Here is a 21,465-nt window from a genome sequence, read left to right on the forward strand (position 1 = left end):
TTGTTATCCAACCTCTCTTTCCAGTGTTTTTAAAAATTACTGGTGTATTCATTGTTTCCAGGACTTCATGTCCCATTTCAGGGTTTGATCCATAGACATGTGACATCTGTCACTTCCCCTTAAAGTGTTCTTGCGAATATCACCAATGGCCAGCTTCTAGACCTGAGGGATAGGCTGTTGCTTTTATTTTTTTATTTAATGGAACTCACTTCACTTCATGAAGCCCCTTTCTCCCTCGCCTTTGGTAACTTACCCCCTTCAGTTCTCCTTCCAACTCCTAGGTGCTGCGGCTTTCCAGCATCCTCTCCTCTTTACTGTTTGCCCTCACTTCTGCTAACACCTACTTTTCGTCTCTCCTGCTCAAAACCACCTCCATGTTCTTTTTGTTCCCCAAACGGGTCACGTCATCCCTTACCTGAAGTTGTCTGGTGCCTCCCAGCACCCGCAGAGGGAGGCCCCTCCTGGCTGCTGTGCATGGGCCCCAGGAGGCCTCCTCAGCCTCACATCTTCTGCTCAAGGGCATCCTTTGCTGCAGCCATTCCAGAAAACTTGCAAGATCCCTGTTGAACAAGAACAAAATATGATAAATATTAATTGAAGTCACTCATTGGGAGGATTGTCTAACAGGAATGACTTATGGAGGGTTTGATCCACGTCTCTTTATCTTAATATGATTTAATATTTAATAATTCTTTTCTCCAGAAAGGCTTTTTCATACTTCTTTATTTTTTGGCAAACCTGTTCCCTTTGCTTGGAGTGCCCTTCCCCTGGGTGAGTTCCTCAACCTTCAAAATCCAGCCTAAATTAACATGATATCCTCTCCAGCCACCCTGTGCTCACCTGTCCCCGCTTTGTGGTCCAGCAGAATTAAGGGCTTGCTCTCTTCTATCCACAGCATCTTGGAATACTTCCCCTCCAGCACCTGTCCACCTGCATGGCCGTGTTTTGTTTCGGTCCACTTCACCTGCTGGTCTGAGAGCTCTCTTCACTCTGAGGGCAGAAATAATGTCTACGTCATCTTCAATCCCTAGAACCAGCCTGTGCCTACCAGGCAGTGGACTCAATGAATGATACATTTTACTTGGCTACTTTATCAGTTATAAGTGACCCCAAACCAGCAATTTCATATGGTTCAACCTATTCCCATCAATGACAACATTGAGGGCCTTCCTCCAAGCAGCCAAAAGCACCTGCAAGCCCTGGATCACGCACGAATCCTGGGGAGATGCCTGTAGAAATCACGATGGTCAAATATGGATGGTTCAGTAGGCTGGTGGCTGAAGTAGAGCTAGAACCTGGTCTTCTTACAGCCATCCCCCCACCCCAGGGTCCACAGTGCTAGATTCCTGGAATTCTGGAGTGAGAAAGAAATGCAAAAGGTTACCTGCCTGGGCAGCTCCAAGCAGCAAGCCCGTAAATCACCCTTAAGTGGGTTTCTTTTACATCGTGTCCAGAGTTGAAAATGATACGGTCTCTCTCAATAATGATTTAATATTTCCCTCTCATACCATCACCAGGCAGTCCATTTCTAGCCCATCTCCCTCTTGCTGCAATATGTCAATTTCGGGCTTTATGGAGATAAAGCAGCTGCAATGTACCCAGCTTATAATAACCCTCCTACTACTCAGAGCCATTTGTCCTCCCTCCGTTTTATTACACTCCTGGAAAAAAAAAAAGCCCTGTCTTTTCTTTTCAACTCTATTCATAGTTCCTTCACATCATTTTAATCAGAAGATTTCAGGGTCTTCTATAACAACATTTTTCACGCTCATTAGACCGTATTAAAACTGGCACGCCCACCGACATCCTTCTGAGGTAATGATCCGTGGGATCAAAGTTGGGAGACAGGGCTCCGTGATGTTTGCACGTTTCCTCTTAAACATCGGGATAGAAAGCCAGATGCACTCTCCTTTTAAAAGCACCATTTGTGTCACATGCAGTGTACAGATGCCTTCTCTGCCTTGGCAAGGTCGTGTTGCTGTTTACATATTCATTACCGCGATTGTCTCTGCAGCCACAGGCTCAGGATGCTACCTTATACTTAGAGCATAGTTATGCTTTCATAGTCTTGAATAATAATTGAGCTTTTATTTCCTGTCTTGCATGATAATTGAGTTTGGGTTTATTTATTGTGTGTGCTGTCTTGATTGGGTTCTGACTATCATCTAATTTTTTCTCTGATGTTTTTCTCATCACTTTCAACTTCATCCTCCTGAAGTCCTAGCAGGTACCCTATCCCGTCACCGACACCATCCCCTTCTCCCCCCCCTCCCCGGCCTTGGTGTTACCTAACAGATTGCATTAGGGTGCTTCCACACATATTGCCTTTGAAGTTACTTTTGTTTTAATTTAAAATAGTGAATAGCACACGTGAGAATGTTCCTGATAAGTTGCAGGAACCTGCTAAATTGCAGCAGGCCTTGACTGCCTACCTTGCTGCACGTATAGCTCTGTGCTAGGTGCTGCAACAGCTTTCAGAGCTCACAGTCACTGTGAGGACGTGGTTCATCCACAGGTCTTAGTTAAACCGTTAACCAAGAATAGGAGGTATTACAAAATCAAAAAGATAAAAAAAGTAAAACAAGTAAGTGCTCTGCAAGTCGTCAGAAGATGGATGTCAACACTGAACTTGATCTAGGTTATGGAAGGTTAGTAGGATTTAGGTGTTTTCAAGGGATAATGAGGTGGTGAGATAGATCCCAGAAGCAACAGCAGATGCAGATACTACAGGCATTAATGATCCCTTGCTATGGGAGCCACACAGTTGGCCCATAAATCAGTTATAGCCCATGATTCTCTAGCACCATTAGCTCGACGTGGCTGGTCCTCCCTGGTTTACGGCTGCAGTGACGGCAGGGACTGTGGTGAATCTGTCCTTGGCACCCAGAGATTTTAAGAGTGCCTGGCCTTTAGTATGTGCTCATTTGAGCTCTAGTAAGCTCAAGTAAACTTTAGTAAGTATCATTTGAGCTTTTTTCCTTTAATTGGTTTGAATAAAAAAGCAGGAGAAAATGGGGAATGGTGATGGAGTTCCGGCTTCTTTGGGTGGGAGTCTGGGATAGAAGTGACAGCATCGTACAGTATGTGGGGATTTACCTGGCAACTGTGTTCAGAAAGACAGGAAGAGGGAGGGGTGAAATAAGAAGTTATTTTCTCTTTCTGCCCATCACTATCTCTCTCCCCCTCCCATCTATTTGAGCTTCTAGAAAGATCTTTGATATCTCATTATCTTCAAGCCCCATTTACTCCCTAGCTCAATCTAACCTACCTTCCGTTCTCACTCCATAGTATTTACTCAGTTTCTGCGGTACTTAATATCATTAACATTTTATTTTTTTGAAAATGGCTTTATTTAAAAAATTTTTTAATAGATTCTTTTAAAATCAGTTTTAGGTTCATAGCAACGTTGAGTGGAAGGGACAGAGAGACCTCTTATACTCCCTGTTCCCGCACAAGCAGCTTTATTTTTTAATCACATAATTATTTAATCACATAATTATCATAATTACATGGTTCTAATTACAAAAAAATTAAGCAATACTTAAACTGCAAAGAAGAAAGTAAGACTTACTCCCCAGTCTCCTCTTCCAGAGATAACCCCCACTAACGTTTTGGCGAACCTGGTTGCAAATACCTCTCTACCCTGGCCCGTGTGCCCCCACTGATGGCTATGTGTGTAGAGATTTAAATAAGTTGGAGCATATAATCCTCATTTTTCAAACATTGGCATTGATTTTCCCGAACAGTGAGTATAAATGTCAGTAAGCATCTGAAATGGTGGATGGGAACATGGGACTCCAGGGGCTGCCCGCCCCATTATTCACCGCACATGTCCTCTCGAGGGTGGATGTTGAAGTTTGTTGTGAGCAGTGTCACTGTTACAAACACTGTTGCAGTAAACAGTTTTATCTTTTTGCCACTTTACCAATAGTTTATAGAGTATCCACCCTGCCTTTTTTTTTTTTAAGATTTTATTTAGTTTTAGGGAGAGGGGAAGGGAACGAGAAAGAGAGGGAGAGAAACATTGATGTGAGAGAGAAGCATTGATTTGTTGCTTCTTATATGCACGGCAACCTGGGACCGAACCCACAACCCAGGCATGTGCCCGGACTTGGAATTGAACTAGCGACCTTTCGGGACGATGCCCAACCACCTGAGCCACACCAATCAGAGTCTCCCACCTTCTTAAAGTTCCCTGTTGTACATTGTTCCTTCTTACAATCTATCTCTATTGTCCATTGGCTCCAATTCCTCCTGGTTCCTCCTCCTCTCTGTCAGTTTCTTCTCAGCCTTCTTTACGGGCTCTTTCCCTGGCTTACCCTTTAAACATTCATGTGTAACTGGCCTTTATCCTTAGCTCACTCTTCCTGTCGTTCTTCATCCTCTTCCCAACCAATCTCATTTACTCTCACAGTTTAGCAGCCACGTCCAGGTGGCAACTGCAAAATCCAAATCCCTCCCCCTGACCTCCTTCCTGAAATTCAGACAGCTGTCTGCCAGCTGCTGTGCCCAGGCATCCCAGGGAACCCGCTGTACCCAGTACCTTCCCTCAACCCTGAAATCCACTCCAGTTCTTAACACTCGGCCATTTAGACACTTGCTCCAAAACTTCAGCGTTCATTTCTTATTCCTAACTCTTTCTCATCATCCTACCTCTAATCGATCGTTAAGTCTGTGAATTCTACCTCCTAAAAGTTTCATGAAATGCCTTAAGCTGTTTCTCAGGAAGTTACTGAAGGATGCACTGCACAAAACAAGGGAGAAAACCAAATAAAGGAAGGTATGAAAATGAGGAAACCGGGGCCCCGAGATGGGAGAGAAGAGAAGGGAGTCCTGGGGTAATGGGGCTAAGAAATTCCAGTGCTGCTCAACAGGGCCCCAAAGACCCCGTCTCAGGAGGAGTGGGGTGGCCAGGACTGCAGGGATGCTGCTGAGAAGGTCGAGCTGCTACAGTGCGTGATGTGCTGGGACACAGTACAGATGTTGTTATAGCCTGGTAATGGTCTTGGGATGAATTAGTGGCTGCTCCACAGAAAAACAGTGTATGTGTAATCATATATATGTAATCATATGTACATGTATATGGTATGTGTATGTATATGCATATGTATAGTTTAGCACTGGGGAATGGCACAGAAAATAGTTTCTGTGCAGTGTGGTAAGTCCTGTGCTAACTTGTGTGTAAGCTGCTTTGGAGGGATGGGGGTGGAACTCACACCCAGCTCAGGGCGCACAGGAGGCTTCTGAAGTAGCTGATGCCAAACAGTGCTGGAGGCTGAGGCGGGTGGGGAGTGGGTCAGTGGAGGGTCAGCACGGCAGACATGGTCTCCCAAGGAGCAGCAGGACGAGGCCAGGAATGACATGCATGCGGTGCCCGTATTGTGAGACAGGAAGTGGCTGCGGCTGGACACAGCAGCAGATGCCTTGCCTAGAAGGACTTAAATGCCACTCTAATGAGCTTGGACCTTATTCTGGGGCTGCCAATAAGTCACTTAAGGGCTTTCAGGGCAGAGGCATTAGGAATGAAGAGGACATAGTGAGCATGAAAAATATCTGTTTGGTTATAATTCTGTAACCCAGAACAAAAGATTTTCCTTATACAAGATTCAAATATTACTCTAGTACGTAATATGGAAAGTGAAACTCTATCCCCCAAATCATCAGTGATTGGGTTACTATTCCTTTAATTTGTTTCAGTGTGTAAATGACTTATTAATATTTGGGTGGTGTGAAAATCAGATAATACCATAAACCTATTTGGAAGTAGGTTTTTAAATTTTTTAATGTATTTTAGACACTTGCATTTTCCCATAGATCTACCTTATATCTTTTAAGTGGCATATATTCTACTACATGAATTAAACATTTTTATTTAACTATCTATTGATGAGTATTTGGATTCTTCCCAACTTTCCTCTTTTTTTTTCTTTTTATTTTTATTTCTATAGCAGAGAAATGCATGTATCCAGTTGAGGAACACAGATAACACTACTGGGCTTAGGATGAAAACCAGGAGCCCATTTCTCCTCCTGTTCCCTCGTCTCTCAGGCAACTCCCATCAGTTCTGGTTGTTTTAATTTTAAGTGCTGTTGCTTGACTTTTCAATTATAGACATAACATATTCATATTCTAAAGTGAAAGATAAAAAGTAAGTGCTCTTGGACTCCCCCCTCCCAACATATACAACAAAACACTTTATCTCATCTTTCCAGTATAGTTCTAGCCATATTTTCAATAAGTAAATCAATATTCAGTGTTGACAATATTATGATTATGGAATTATTATCCAGAGTTGAGCCATGTATGTTTGAATGATTACATTTCCTTTCACATATATACACACAGACACATACACACAAATACATATATATGATTACATATATACTCTTTTCTGTGGAGCAGCCACTAATTCATCCCAAGACCTTTACCAGGCTATAACAGCATCTACAGTGTGTTCCGACAAGTCACACATTGTAGCAGTTCTGCCTTCTCAGCAGTGTCCCTGCAGTGGTCCCGGCCGTCCCACTCCCCCTGGGAAGGGGTCTTCCCGGGGCTTGGGGAGCAGCCCTTGCCCTGGAACTCCAAAAGGACAGAGAGGCTGCACTTCATTCATGTCTACACCCTCCACTTAGTATCTGGCACCTAATAAACATTCAATACATGTTTAAGTTAATTGAATAATTTAGGTACAAGTTGATGAGACTCTGTTATATGTCCACTTGGATTAAACATCACTATTAAGTTCTACTTTATGGGCGAGAACACTTTGAAAGCATCTATGCACTGGCACTGTAGGACATGAGAGAGTGAAAAGGGAGTTAGCACCACTGCCTTTATGCCAGCCTTCATGTGAATGAATGGAGCAGCAGTCACATGCCACCTGGTAGCGAGGGTGTGGCCAGGCCCCCGTGACTGCATGTGGCAGTAATCACTGTTGTTACCTGTCCCTTTCCTGGGTCTGAGACCCTTTCCTCGTGCATCTTTGCTGCATAGGTGTGCTGATCTTGATGTCTTGTCCTATTATGAATCCACCCCATGGCAACCTGACAGCATGGATAGGCCTAACTTTTCACGATGGCTGTAGGTGCAGAACCAAGGCCCTTCCTTTGGTCTAGGCAATTGTCTCTGTGACCATAGTTTTTTGACCCTCACAACTCTGTGAACTCAAATGGGGTCACATGGACGATAAGGATCCAAATATCACTGACTCTCAGCACCTACCATGACAGACTGCAAGGTGTGTTTCCGTACACCAGGGAGCATTTGGGCTCTTCAGGGAGGTCTTTCCTCTCGCTCTGTTCTGACTGCCTGTCCAACACCTCATCTCCAGGACAAGAGGGACCAGACACAATGTCACGTGGACCCCTTTCAGTGTCGCACACTTAGAGGGGCCCCAAATCAGGGCTGCTCAGGCTGCAGTGTTTTAGAGAAGTTTAGTCACATCAGTCATGTTGTGTTCCCTGCTCTTTCTTCTCTCCACCTACAAATGGCTCCAGGTCCTTCTGACCTTGAGATGAAGTTGCTCCCAAAAGGATCCATATTCAAAATATATCCAGAATCCAACCATTTCTCAGCACCGTGAGCAACTCTCACCCTAGTGCAAGTCACCATTTTCTCTCACTAGATCACTGACATCCTAACTGCTCTCCCTTTCCCATGTGCCCTGCCCGCCCCTCCAGTCTGGTCTCAGCACACCAGCCTGATGTTCTTATTAAGTCTTCCATCAGGTCACTGTGCTACTTTGCTTGGATGCTTCAGTGTCTCCCATCTCACCCTGTGTGAAGGCCAGGTTGCTCTCCTGGGATGTTGCCAACCTCACCTCACACTGCTCTCTCCTTCCTCATTCGTCGGCAGCCAGATTGAGCATCCCTCCTTCGTTACACGTCTACGGGTAGAATTATCTCCTAGAATTCAGTAATTTCAAAGATTAGTAGTAGTATTTATTTGGGAATATTTTTATTTTATATAATCTTGGTAAAAATAAAATGTACTCAAAATGTACTCTAGTATTTATCTGTAAAATAAATACTAGATTTAAATAATGGGTTAAATGAATACCTATAATGTACTCAGAGAGAAGGAATGGGAATAGAAGTTAACTTTAAAAAGTATATCTTGCTTTGATTTGATTTTTTTACCATATAAATATTTTACATAATAAAACAATTTTAAATACCCATAAATAAAACTGAAATGAAACAATGAAATTTCATTATGCATCTAATTGGTTGCATAACCATTCAGAGAAAAAGCTTTCCAAGTGGTTTTAAACGTAGTCTTCTTTGTAGAATGCTAGAGAGCTAACTCATTGCTCAGAAAACTGGTAAATAAAGGAAAATAAGCATTTATTCTTACTTTTCTATGAGAACTATACCTCAGGAAAGCTAAATAATTAGTGAGTGGACATTACTTTGTATGGAACTATTTTAGTTAATAAATGAAGAGAGAATAATGGAATTGTAAATCTCCATTTCACAACTTTGAATGAATTGGTAGATCTAGTCAATACTAACTGTAAAAAAAGACAACCAGACATTAAGCATTGCCCAATGGAAAAACACACCATCCATCCATAAGTTAGTCTTTGCAAAAAAAAAAAAATCTGCATCTGATCAAGCATATAAACCCAACTATCAATATATAACCAACTGAGAATAATGCTGAATGAAACACAGATATACAATTAGCAAAATCTAAAGTTTGAAAAACTTCTCAGCATTTGAAAAATACAGCTTCTTCAAGGGAATTTCAAGAAAAAGAAAAGAGGGGCTATATGCAGTGAAGGAGACAAGATGTATAAACCAATCACAAATACGGATTTCATTTGAATTCCAATTCAAACAAATGAACTTAAATTTTTAAAAAATAATTGGGGTAATGTGAACACTTAGTGGGTTATTGATGATAAGGAGAAATGATTGTTAATTTTTGGTGTGAAAATAGCATTATAGCTTACCCTCTAAGATAGTTTACCTTTTTCGAACTCTTGGCTGTTGTAAATTGTGCTGCTATGAACATTAGGGTGTATAGGTTCTTTTGGATTGATATTTCAGGGTTCTTAGGATATAATCCTAGCAGTGAAATTGCTGGGTCAAAAAGCAGATTCATTTTTAGTTTTCTTAGAAAATTCCATACTGTTTTCCACAGTGGTTGTACCAGTCTGCAATCCTACCAACAGTGAACTAGGGTTTTCCTCACAACCTCTCCAACACTTGTTTGTTGCTTTGTTTATGATAGCCATTCTGACCGGTGTGAAGTGGTATCTCATTGTGGTTTTAATTTGCATCTCTCTGATAGCTAGCTATATTGAGGATTTTTTCATGTGTCTCTGGGTCCTCTGTATGTCCTCCTTGGAGAAATGTCTGTTCAAGTCCTTCAACCTAGGTGCCCATCAGTAAATGAATGTATCAAAAAACTATGGTACATTTACATGGTGGAATTCTATGCAGCAGAAAGAAAGGAGCTCCTACCCTTTGCAACAACATGGATGGAACAGGAAAGCATTATGCTGAGTGAAATAAGCCAGGAGTTAAAAGACAAATACCATATGATCTCACCTTTAACAGGCAGCTAAACAAGACAAACAAGCAAGCAAAATGTAACCAAAGACACTTAAATAGAGAACAGGCTGACAGTGTCCAGAGAGGGGAGAGGAGAGGGAGTTTCAGGGGAAAAGGGGAAGAAGGGTTTACAGGAACAAGTATAAAGGACACATGGACAACAACTAAAGGGGGTGGAAATGGGAGGCAGGTGAGGAGCACTGGGGGGGTGGACTGGGATGGGAGTAAAAGACAGAAATATGTACTTGAACAACAATTAAAAAACGTTAAACAAAAAAGATAGCTTACTTTTTTGAGATGCATTCTGAAATATTGACAGATAAAATTATATGATTGTGGTATTTGCTTCAAAATAATAATCCAGAGTGGGTATTGTGGGTAGAGATATAGGTAAAATCTGACAGTAAACTACAAGTTGATACCAGTTGCAGCTGAGTGACAGGTATTCTGAAGTTCATCATGCTGTTCTCTCTACTCATTCATGTTTGAAATTTTCTGTGACAAAAAATTGAAAAAACAGATAACTATGTTATCAAAAAGAATAAATCTATTCTCAGAGATATTCATGCAGTCGTGTATATAGCGGTATTATTCACAACAGCCAAAAAGTAGAAGCAGCCCAAACGTGCACCTGGGGATGAATAAGTAAACAGATGTGGTGTACACGTACAATGGAGTTGCATTCAGACCTTAAAGGAGATTCTGACACATGCTACAAAGTGGATGATCTTTGAGAACATTACACTAAGTGAAATAAGGCAGTGACAAAAAGACATATGCTGAATGATTCCATTTATGTGAGGAGTCTGGCGTTGTCTGCCTCACAGGGACAGAAAGTGCAAGGGTGGTCATCAGGGGCAAGGGAGAGGTGAGGGGAAGTTGTTGTTTAAGGGGTATAAAGTTTCAGTTTTGCAAGATAACTAAGGCCTGGAGATTGGTCCCACCACGATGCAGATGTACTTAACACGAGCGCGCTGTGCACTGAAAAATGGCGAGGACAGTAAATGTTATGTGTACTTGACCACAATGTAAAATATTTTTTGAAGGGATCAGAGAGTTCTGGAAGAGCAAGCAGGATAAAAAGGAATGGCTTTTATGAGCAAGACACTTTTAGGGTGGTCACATCATACACGGAGAAACTTAGATGGAGTGTGGATGTTTGAGAAGGGCAGAACACTGGAAGCTCTTGGAAAAACAGCTGAGTTACGGTGAAATAGGGGCAAATACAAGAAGCTTGTGAGCTCCAGGACACTTTGGAGTCTACAGGTACTTGTACTGACGTATCTGGAGACCAAAGTAAATAAGCCACGTGTTCCGGGAACCATATTGCCTCGCCAGTCCTGACACTGCAATGCCCGGGGGGCAGGCAGCACAGCTCGTGCTCCTGGGGGCTGTTGTAGGTTGGTACAGACCAATGGCTACTTAGCCAGCCTGATGCCCCGATTCTTCTCCAGCCTCTTGCTAGCACATGTAAGTGTCAAGACTCCTGGGAATGGTAAATTAGTTAAGACAGAAAAGGAAGGGAATTAAAAATTGCCGTTAAAGTGGCTGGCTTCACTTTAACGTCTTACTTATAGATTGTACATGAGCTTCAAGATTGAAATTTCTCCCAAAAGTGGATAAATAAGCTTTTATAAGTACTGATATTTTTAAAACATCAAGAATTCTTTTAAAAGATAACAAATTATTAAGGTAAAAAAAGGTACTTAGTATAATTGGAAAAAACGGACTTTTATACAATACTCATTATTAACATCTTTTAAGACTGATGTGTAGTAGATTTTTATACAATGTAGTTAAAAGAAAAAATAATTCAAATTGAGCATCAGGACTAAAATGTATCAGCACTCCTTTGCAAAGTGTCATGGCATACTCTATGTTCAGACCAAGCATTTAAAACCAACAAATACATATTCAAAGAGAAAATTGAAAATGAGCTCTGAATTATTTCAGTTCTAGGTCATCTTGTCCAGGGTCCTAATGAAGTTAAGTAGTGCACCTAAAATAGTAACTTTAGTTGGAAGACTGGAGGGTTATTTTCTAACTGTACTTTGCTCCTATTGGAGTTAATTAGGCTGCAAAAGAAGGGGGCTGACTAAGGAATATAGAGAAGCAAACAGAGTATCAAAAATAATAGATACTGACTAAACCTTTGGGAGTCATATCTATATATCTTTAATATTGTCTTCAGCTGTATTCAGTCCGAATCTCTACCCACATCTCATCATCAGTGCCAGGACTTCTGGACACACCAGAAAGGCACAGGCCCATCAAGGTGCCGCATCAGCGTGGGTCTAACAAGGCAGGGCACCAATGGGCCCAGGACAAATTCGAATGACCAAGCAGGGTCGGGAGTGGGAACATATCTGATCAATGCAGGTGGCAGCTGGGCAGCTGATCTGGAACCACTTCAGGGGCCCCTTCTTTGTGCCACTGGCACCTGGAGTAAACCACCAGCACCATCCTCATGGGCAGGGCGGCACACGTGCTGATTCACCGTCCACAGCTTCTCAAGGCTATAAGCTTCTTAAGAATGGTTCCCTCAACTTACTCCACTGTGTGATTCTCGCCCTTGCTGCAAGTGTCTGGTATGTAGTAGACATTACATAATTGTTTCTTAGATATTTAATGAAAAGATTGAATGAATAATGTGTAGCTGTCTTCCAAAACTATACTCTTAGGCCCCAATTTTTACCACGCACCTAAGACGCATGTCTCCAACTGGGATGGTGTGACCCGCCTGCCCCCGGTGGCACCTCACACAACAGATTCAAAATCAAACTCAGCATCTTTCCCACCCCAACCCATGTGGTCTTCCCCCTGCCATCCTATCCTCTCCCTGTGTGAATCTTGACATGCAGGCAGGCAGAGTTTAGAAGAGATAGCAGGCATCCATGAAAGAAATGTATTTTTCTGGCCTTCAAACTGAACACACTGACAATATGGAAATGAAGGAGACCTCAATAATCATCTCAATCGTTGCTGAGAAAATGGGGTGGATGTGTGTGGAATTTCCTCCCTGGCTTGCCTTCCTTTGGGTTCCTGTTCTGTCCAAGCCCATCAGGTTCTGCTGGGGCTGCCAATCACAGGTGTTTATACCTCCTGGTCTCACTGGCCCATCAGTCTCACTTTCTGGCCATGGTGCAAGGAGCAAAGACACGCAGGCAGGCAGGCAGGCAAAGTGAGTGAGTCAGTAACTTGAGCATTTCTCTCAAGTACGTAGAGGTGGCTGGAGGACTGCCCTTCCCAACGCCTGTGGGCCCCATGGCATCCTTTCCACAAACTCTGTTTTCTTTCTTCAGTCTATTTCTGCAACTTAAAACCAGAGAGCCCCGATACAAAGAGTAATTGCAGCATACTCAAATACGTGCGCTGAGCTTTTAAGTTGTTTTCAAAATCTTCAGAAAAGTGGGTTGAAATTTTTATAATGAAACTCAGGTAGAGATTATAAAAGAAAATAGAATTTTTCACAAAAAGTGAAGAATTCAAGGAAAGAAAATTCCCTCTCTCTTTCCCCTTCTCCCCCACCCTCCCAACCCTGCCTCACACACACACAATCTAAAAGAGAAAGCAGGGAGACCACATACAGAGAAAACGTTGTGAATATCAAAGAGTTTGGGAAGACTTCTTATTTTAAAAATACATGTACAAAGTGGGAGAATGGCTCAGAATCAAGGCCAAACATAAAGGAGATCCTGTATGAATAGGATCTCAAAGCTCGGACCAAGGTGAACCTTGTGAAAAAAGCTGATGTTTAGAGTCGTGCTTGGAAGGTGGGAAGAGAGATGTGAAGGTGAAAAAGGAGCACCGATGGAGCATTTACTGTGTGCCAGCCTCTGTACTAGGTATTTCACCTAGATTGACTCACTTTTTGTTAAAAATAAAAGGGAGGATGTTAGGGGTACAAATGGTCAAGTCCACTGTTGAGGAAATTGTATGAGCCCAAGAGAGGGAATCTTTAAACTGGAGGCACTGTAGTAGTATCCTACCTGTATCCTGACTCTAACAGGTTCAGTAAATGAATGTGGGAGGACAAAAAACCCCAGAACTTATTTATTAAAAAAGTGTATCTATTCTTACATCTGTAAGACTTCAGTCACCTTCAAGCACTCTCCATTTGATTCGATATACCTGTTGAGACTTTTTTTCCCCTCTGCTCAAAACAGTTTTGAACTCATTGATTTTGATGCCTTTTGGTGCTTCTGCTGTTGTTTGTTTCACCTCTTCTTCATCAGAAAAATGTTTCCCTTTGAGGACTTTTTTTATTTGGTGGCAGGGAAAGTTGCTTGGGTGAGTTTGGTGAATAGGGAGGGTAAGGCATTGGGGTCATGCTGTTTTTGGTCAAAAACCGCTGAACACTCAGCGCAGTATGGGCAGGCGCGCTCGTAAATCACCCATCATGAAATGGGCAAACACGTTGAAAGAACCTTCCAAAAAATTCACTGAAGCCAAATGCAGCCTCTCACAGCAACATCAGTTGGCCCACTGACGCAGATGGGTTCTTAGAACACTCACCGTGTAGGGGAAGCCTGTACTACAAGGAACCCACCCTCCAGAATAGAATTCTGGGTTTTGGGGGGTTCCCCCTCATATAAATGGAAGCCACATACCATGTCTAAATATGTGAAAGTTTTAAGTTATTTGAAAGTCAGGCTTTGCTCATGCCAAGCTCATTTCTACCCAGTGCCCCACAGCCATCCTGGAGTTGCCCTTGAAGTCCAAAGGCTAATAATAGAGTCATGCTCTCTTCTAAATGATGTTGGGTTTGCTGGTGTGGGGCCAGGACCCCAGAGCAGGCACTAGTGACCCCAGTCGCCACCTCTGCAGTAGGCCCAGCAGGCTAGTTCCCTGACACCAGGCCTTGCTTTTCCAACCGAGGCAGGTTGTGTGTTTCCCATAATTACTCTGAAAAGGAGTGCAGTTAGCCAGGAAACGCAATGCCTAGACACCCACATCTTTTGGGGGGGCACAGGTAGGGGATTTGAACTGGCCAGCATTAAACAGAGCAGCCCAGCAGTTTCTCTGGTTTCTGGACAAAGTCTGTGTTTCTCTTCTAACCCATACCCCTCTGCCCCATCATGAGCTCTGCCCAGCATCCCCTGCTCCCCCGTAAGACTGGGGCAGGCTCCACTCCTGAGAATGTGTCTTTTTCCTCAAGTTCCCATTGAACCAATCAGTTCTGAACTTTCAAAAAATTTTCTCAGGAGACATGGAGGGAAAAGAGAGTATTTTTGTATTAATGTTTGTGACAGGTGGGCCCCTCTCGCCAGTTGTCATGGCGATAGTGTCTGTATCCATAACCCTCTTAAAATGTAGTGTGCCAAACCGAACCTGCCACGTAAATACAATCTGACTGACGCAGAATAGATTGGGGCAGAATAAGTAAGTTCTTCTGTGATCTTGGCACTGGTCCAGCTGGGCGGTCCAGGGGGATTCACTTCTTTAGCAGTCATATCACAGTGTTGGCTCACAGTAAGTTAAGAATTAATTTAAACTCTTGGGTCCCTTCATCAGGAGCACCTACCAAGCCAATTCTCTCCTGTCTGCAATTGATGTTTTTGAATCTAAATGCAGGATTTTACATGGATTGCTATTACATCTCACCATGTTAGCTTTGAATGTTCTCTATGTCAGGTGTAGTGCTCACTGTTCTCCCGATGCTTCTTGCTCAGGAAGAATCAGTAAGCTCACATCCCTTGTCTCCACCCAGGTTTTGACTAAAGCAGCACATAGGCTGAGCAGCAGGTGCAGAGTCAATGCAGGGAGCTTCGAGATAGCAGGTTGGCACTCCGCTTTTTTGAAATGTTGTTTCTAACTATTCGTTTTCTGACGATGGAATGAACTTCTTAGAAAAATACAGGAAGAATTCAAGCAAAAGCCAAATTATCCTGAGTGAAGGAGGCTATAAAAAGGATGACTGGAGATGTAGACCTTCTGAGGACACTTCTCATCCTAAGATTTCACAATCACACGGTTCTAAGTCCGGAGCTACAGCGGGCGTCTCAGCATTCGCTAAGCCCGCCTCAGATTCCTGCAGAAAGCCTTCCTGTGTCCCCACACTGATGTAATGGCTCCTCTGTAAGACCCCTCTCCACTCCATCCCATGCTCTGTTCTTATCATAACCTACCTTTGATTATAGTTCTTGGCATAAGGGTCTCATTTTGCCATTCAGGTCTTGCATTTAACTATGTTTCATTTATCTTGATTTCTCCTGTGCCCATAGAACTCCATTTGTACCTCCCAGGTGTTAAATTGCAGGTAGGACCAAGAGGGGGTGATTGGTGTTTTGAATCCAGGAGACAGGGTTAGCATTCCAGCAGCAAGGGGAACCTTGATCTTGGTCTGTCCCAACTGGGGCAGAAGCGGCTGTGCCCATTTATCCCACTCAGGTGCCAGCTGAATGTTTAGCACATGACAGACATTCGGTCCGTGCTTGTAGAATGGTAGACGAGTTGACAATTTCTCAGAAAAGAAATTCCCTTTAATCTGCTTCCTGCCAGGGCTTCAAGGGGAGAGAAGGGCGTTTGGGGTGAGGGGCACTGAAGGGTAGAATATGACACTGTTTTAAAGCACAACATGTGCACCGAGGCCGGAATTGTCCTTCTCATTCTAGGATCTCAGCCCCAATCTGCGCTGAAGACTTTCCAACTCAGAATAACCCTATGATCGAAAAGCCCCTGGCCGCTAATGTCTTCCTTCTACCACCCCGGGGTCCGACCCCTCTTTCTAGATGAGGATTACTAGATTTAGCAAATAAAAACACAGAGCTCCAGTTAAATTTGAATTTCAGATAGCCAACAATCAAACTTTTTTAGCATAAGTACATTCCATGCCACATTTAGGATGTGCTTATGCTACAAAAATATTCATCATTTGTGGAACTCCAGTTGACCTGCACGTCCTGCATTTCATGTGGCAGCCAGCCCTCTGCTGGGGGCCACTCCGGACTGGCCTTCCAGACAAATTGCCTTTTCCTACAGTGTCATGGGCGCAGGCCCTCAGCTCCTCCTCTTGCAGCTATTAAACCCAGGGTCATGATGATTATCGTGGATGTAACGTCAGTGTCAAAGCCCCACTCATTAGCAGTCCCGCAGTATTTGATGAGACTTCTGATCCACGTCAGCCCTGGCTCTCAGATTAGACAATAAGAGAAAGAAATTGAGTTCCTTTTCTTAGTTTGCACAGCAAGTAATTGCCAGAGCTGGAATTCTGATCTAAAGTTCTGAAGTTGGAGGCTCACTGGATTATGTTGCCTCTCTCAACTCTCCCTACCATGAGGATTTTTTTTTCTCTTGTGCAGTTTGTTATTTCTTATGAGTCTGGAGATTGCTTGGAAATCCTCTGGGGAGAGTTCAGCTAATGACTGGGGGAGGGAGAGCGACGACCTTGTTAGAAGGAAAGTCTCCACTGCACGAGCACTTTCCAGTCGGCACCTTTGTATGACCCGAGACCTCCAATTCTGGTGGGGCCTGCCTGGCTAATTCCAAAATGCTTCTTTAGCACCTGAGTCAAGAGAACAAGCACAGTGGCTTCCTCACCGTTTGCTCATCCGCATCTCTGTCCTGTTCTGGCCTCAGTGAGATTCCAAAGGGGAAAGAAGGAACAAGAAGGCCCTTGGCTGATTTTTTTCCCTCTATAACTCTCCTAAACACTCTGAGTGAAACTCACAAATGGACTTAACTTTTAAAAGTTCTTTTCTGCTAAAAGATTGAAGTTTGATGCCTCAACCCTGTAGCTCCTTTTCTCTCTTCAGTGCCGCTAGGATGCAAATCATCTTTCAGTAAAAGCCATCTGGTCTTTAAAACATTTGTATGTCTTAAAATATACAAAACTCAAGACCTACCTTCTCATCTAGACTCTGAATATATCTTCTTTGGACTGGATTCCTTGTAGGGGATGATTCATAAAACATTGCTTATTACTTGGAACCAAGTCTGTGGTTGGTCCAAATTTATCCTTTGCCTGGCTCATCATTCTGAAACACACAGTTCTGGAAACAGCCGTTATTAGCTTCTTACGCTTCTAGCTATAATATTTTGCCGAAGTCCTTCCATTTGGTAGCAAAGACTTTGCACTAAACTGGTCTGGAAATACTGTCTTCCTTTCACAGCCAAGGTTCACTGACAGCCAAGGTATAAACCGGGTATCGTGGTATAATGATGAGAGCAGTGTTTTGAAGCCTGGGCCGACATGTCTGCATTTCTGCCAGGAAGGCAGCTGAGGTCAAAGAAGTCTGACTTCCCCGCTGAGAACCCCTCTCTGAGCTGGGATATTTGGGGGTCAAGGTCCTGCCAGTGTTCGTGTGTCAGAGTTAAGTAACCACATCTGAACAGTCTTAGATCTTACTCTATTTTCGAAACAGGTGAACAGTATTTCATGTTAATGAGGAAAAAATGAAGACATCCTTCACCTAGAGGTAACTGGAGACTTAGATGCAAAGAGTGTAGGTTTCTGAAAGTTGTGACAGGAACAAGATCGCAGGTGGAGAATAACGCTTGTAAACTGGCCTGGCTAGATGAAGCATTTCTTTCCAACAGCCTGCTGGGAGAGGGTGCAGGAGCAAACGACGGGAAAGCTCCAAGTCTCTTCCCTGCAGCCCCGAGAGGCAGAAGAGGGCCAAGACAGGCTGCCAGGGTGACTGTGGCTTTCAGTGAATTGTCTCCAAATGGATCCTTTGGTGACAGCTCCATCAAAGAAGAACAATCAGATACCCTTAAAAATAAACATCTCTGCTTACACTCTGGGGGAGATGGCCACACCTGTCCTGCTCCTGCCCACAGATCAGCAAACTTGAGGGAGAGATCTCAAGAAGCTCTTATGTTTTTGAAAAGCAACGATAGTGGATTTCTATGTGCCCGTGTGTGCGATCTGCTTTGCAGAGCAGGACTTGGCTGGTGTTGTACAGGACGAACACAGAATACAGATGTGAGGCCAAGGAGGGCCTGGGGAGAGCCGGACGCTGACATCACCCCTGGAAAGGAAAACGTTGGCGGCATTCTTCATGGCTTTATGTTTACACAACTCAGCTCAGGGCATATTGATTTTGGGGGGTAGTCATACCAAGCAGTTCAGGGAATTAAAAACCCAGGCAGCATGAAAATCCCCTTCTGGGTAAGATATTTTAGTTTGCAAATTGCTGTGAGACAGGCTCAAGCGGAACCGAATCTTATGATGTAGGGGTATGCACACCACGCTGCCTCTTTCTCCCTCTAAACTCGGGCTCCCAGGGAAGCTGGAGGAACGTCTGCCCACAGGGGCACCGCAGCCCAGTGGGAAGAAGGCTCAGGCGGGTTCAAGGTCTGCATCTGTGTAAGATGCACTGATCTCGTGTGCAGCTCGGGCTCTGTCTTAAGTGGAAGACTTGCCTCACATTGCTATTCTGGCTTCGCCAAGACAAATGCTGAATTGTTTGTTCTCTCCAAATGGTACCCTGAGTGCTCAGAACTCTAAGATGAAAACTGATTCCCCTCTTCTGGATTCAGCTCACACAGAGCAAGTTGTGAAATCTCCTGGGACCAGCACTCTTGCCAACAGAAAATTAAAACCAATTTGGCTAGATAATAAGGAGCCATGAACGTAACTCTTTTTTTTTTTTAATTTGCCAGGAATTTGATGCTCCCACAGGGCTGAAAGTGAGGTGTTCAGAGCCATTGTAAGGGAAAGGGAGTTGAGGGCGAACAATTGCAACAGTGAATGGAGACCTACAGCAAAAAAGACTCATGGGGTGACAAGATATTGGTTGTACTTGCTCCCAAAAGCACACATCCATAGTGCTGAATGAGCGAAGAGAATATTTCGGTGGAGCTGAGTAGGCACAGAAGTCCTGCCTGACAGCCTAAGTCAGAAATATTTTGAGTAGGGAAATTATTTTTGGTGCTACATGCTTTTAGTAAAGGTCTCAGAATTTTTTTAAGTATAGAACAAAGATGACCAAATGAATGTCAAATGGTAGAAATTTGAGTTTGGTAGTATTTTTTTATATTTATTGAATGCCCGCTGTGTGCCATGTGTTTTCTAAGTGCTTTGTGTGTGTTTTGGTGTATTCTTAATTCAACTTCACAGATATGGAGACTGAAGGACAGAGAAGTGTGTGACTTGCCCAAGGTCACACAGCTAGCCAGTGGCAAAGCCAGAATTTAAACCCATGCAGTCTGGCACCCAAACCTGCTCTCTTAGCTACTAGAACCAACTGCCTCTCAGGAGCCCTTCCCCTCGTCCTGCCGTTGTCCCATCTGGTGACATAATGTGTTGGGAGAAGCACACAAAACATAGCGTTCTGAGGTGTCCCAGAGTTTTGACACCTTGCCCCAATTTTACAGGGACATAAAGCAAATAGTACCACACACTTTAATTTTTAACATGGCTTCTCTTAAAATACTTATATGCGAGTAATGAAATCAGCCACTTAAAGTCTTCCAATAATAAATATACCTAATATAGCAGTTTAATATTTTTTGAGACCTCCATTCTCAAGTTAATACTAATAAAAACAGTGAATACCACTAAAGGATAAATATTAAGACACTCTTGTTGAGAATAAAAAATTAAAACATACAATTTTAGTGTAATAAACATGAATAGTGTCATTACAAACTTTACTTGCATCATTGCTCTGATTCAGTGACCATAACGCTTGTCGTTATTTTTTTAAAGGAGTAACTTCTTCATTTACCTTAGTTTTATTATTGATCTTTTTTAGAGGAAGGGAAAAAGAGAGAAACATCAATTTGTTGTCCCACTTATTTATGCATTCATCGGTTGCTTACTGTCTGTGCCCTGGCTGAACCACAACCTTGGCATATCAGGACGATGCTTAACTGACCGAGCTACCCAGACAGGGTGCTGGGTGTCATTATTAGCCGGTGTGGTCACGGCATCATTCTTGCTCTCATATAAGACAGACAAGGTTTATACATGCCTTTCATCCACCCTTGCCTTCTTGCTTGTTAAAAATGTATTCATGGCTAAAGTTAAAAAATAAACAGAAGTAGCTATGAGTACAAGGTACACAGTCATTTGTAAGTGCAACTCTGACAGCACATCAGTAACTGTCAAAAGAAATCATATGAGAATAGAGTGAAGTGACATCGTTGTAGACGTAACCTTGAATCAATTCCAATTTCTTTTTTTAAAGAAAGGAAAATGTACCCTGGTTCAAGTTGTTTGGAGCCTTGTCCCATACACTGAAAGGCTGCAGGCTCGATCTGTGGTCAGGGCACATACTTAGGTTGCGGATTTGATTCCTGGTCTGGGTGCGTACAAGAGACAACCGATCGATGTTTCTCTCTCACATCAGTGTTTCTGCCTCTCTCCCTCTCTCTCTCCCTGTCCCCACCTTTTCTCTCTCTCAAAGTGATGAAAAAATGTCCTCAGGTGAGGATTTAAAATTTTTTATTCAAGAATCTCAATATTTTATGTAATATTTCATAATTATTAACCAATTGGTTACTGTATATGGCTCATAACTGGTCACAACACAAGAGTTGTGACTTTACAGTTAAGAATAACCTAACTCAAAAAAAAAGAGGGTAATTTTTTTACACAGTTCGGTTCAGCTATTAATTCATTTATAAGGGGGACCAAAAAGAAAAAAAAAAAACTAAACTGGAATTATCTTCTGGAGGGTGGGCACCTTGTAGTATAGACTTCCCTGCTAGGTGAGTGTGCTAGGAACCCATCTGTAGCAGTGCACCAGCTGGCATTGCTATGAGAGGCTACATTTGGCTCTGGCGAACTTTTTTTGAAAGACTTTCAATATGTTTGCCCATTTCATGATGAGTGATTTATGAGCACACCTACCCACACTGTGCTAAGTGATTAGCAGTTTTTGACCAAAAACAGCATGACCCCTGTGCCCCACCCACCCTATTGGCCCAAACTCACCCCAAGAGACTTTTTTCTTGT

This window comes from Artibeus jamaicensis, unplaced genomic scaffold (genome assembly GCF_021234435.1).
Source record: "Artibeus jamaicensis isolate MK-2021 breed Jamaican fruit bat unplaced genomic scaffold, CSHL_Jam_final contig_3230, whole genome shotgun sequence".
NCBI classification, from domain to species: domain Eukaryota; kingdom Metazoa; phylum Chordata; class Mammalia; order Chiroptera; family Phyllostomidae; genus Artibeus; species Artibeus jamaicensis.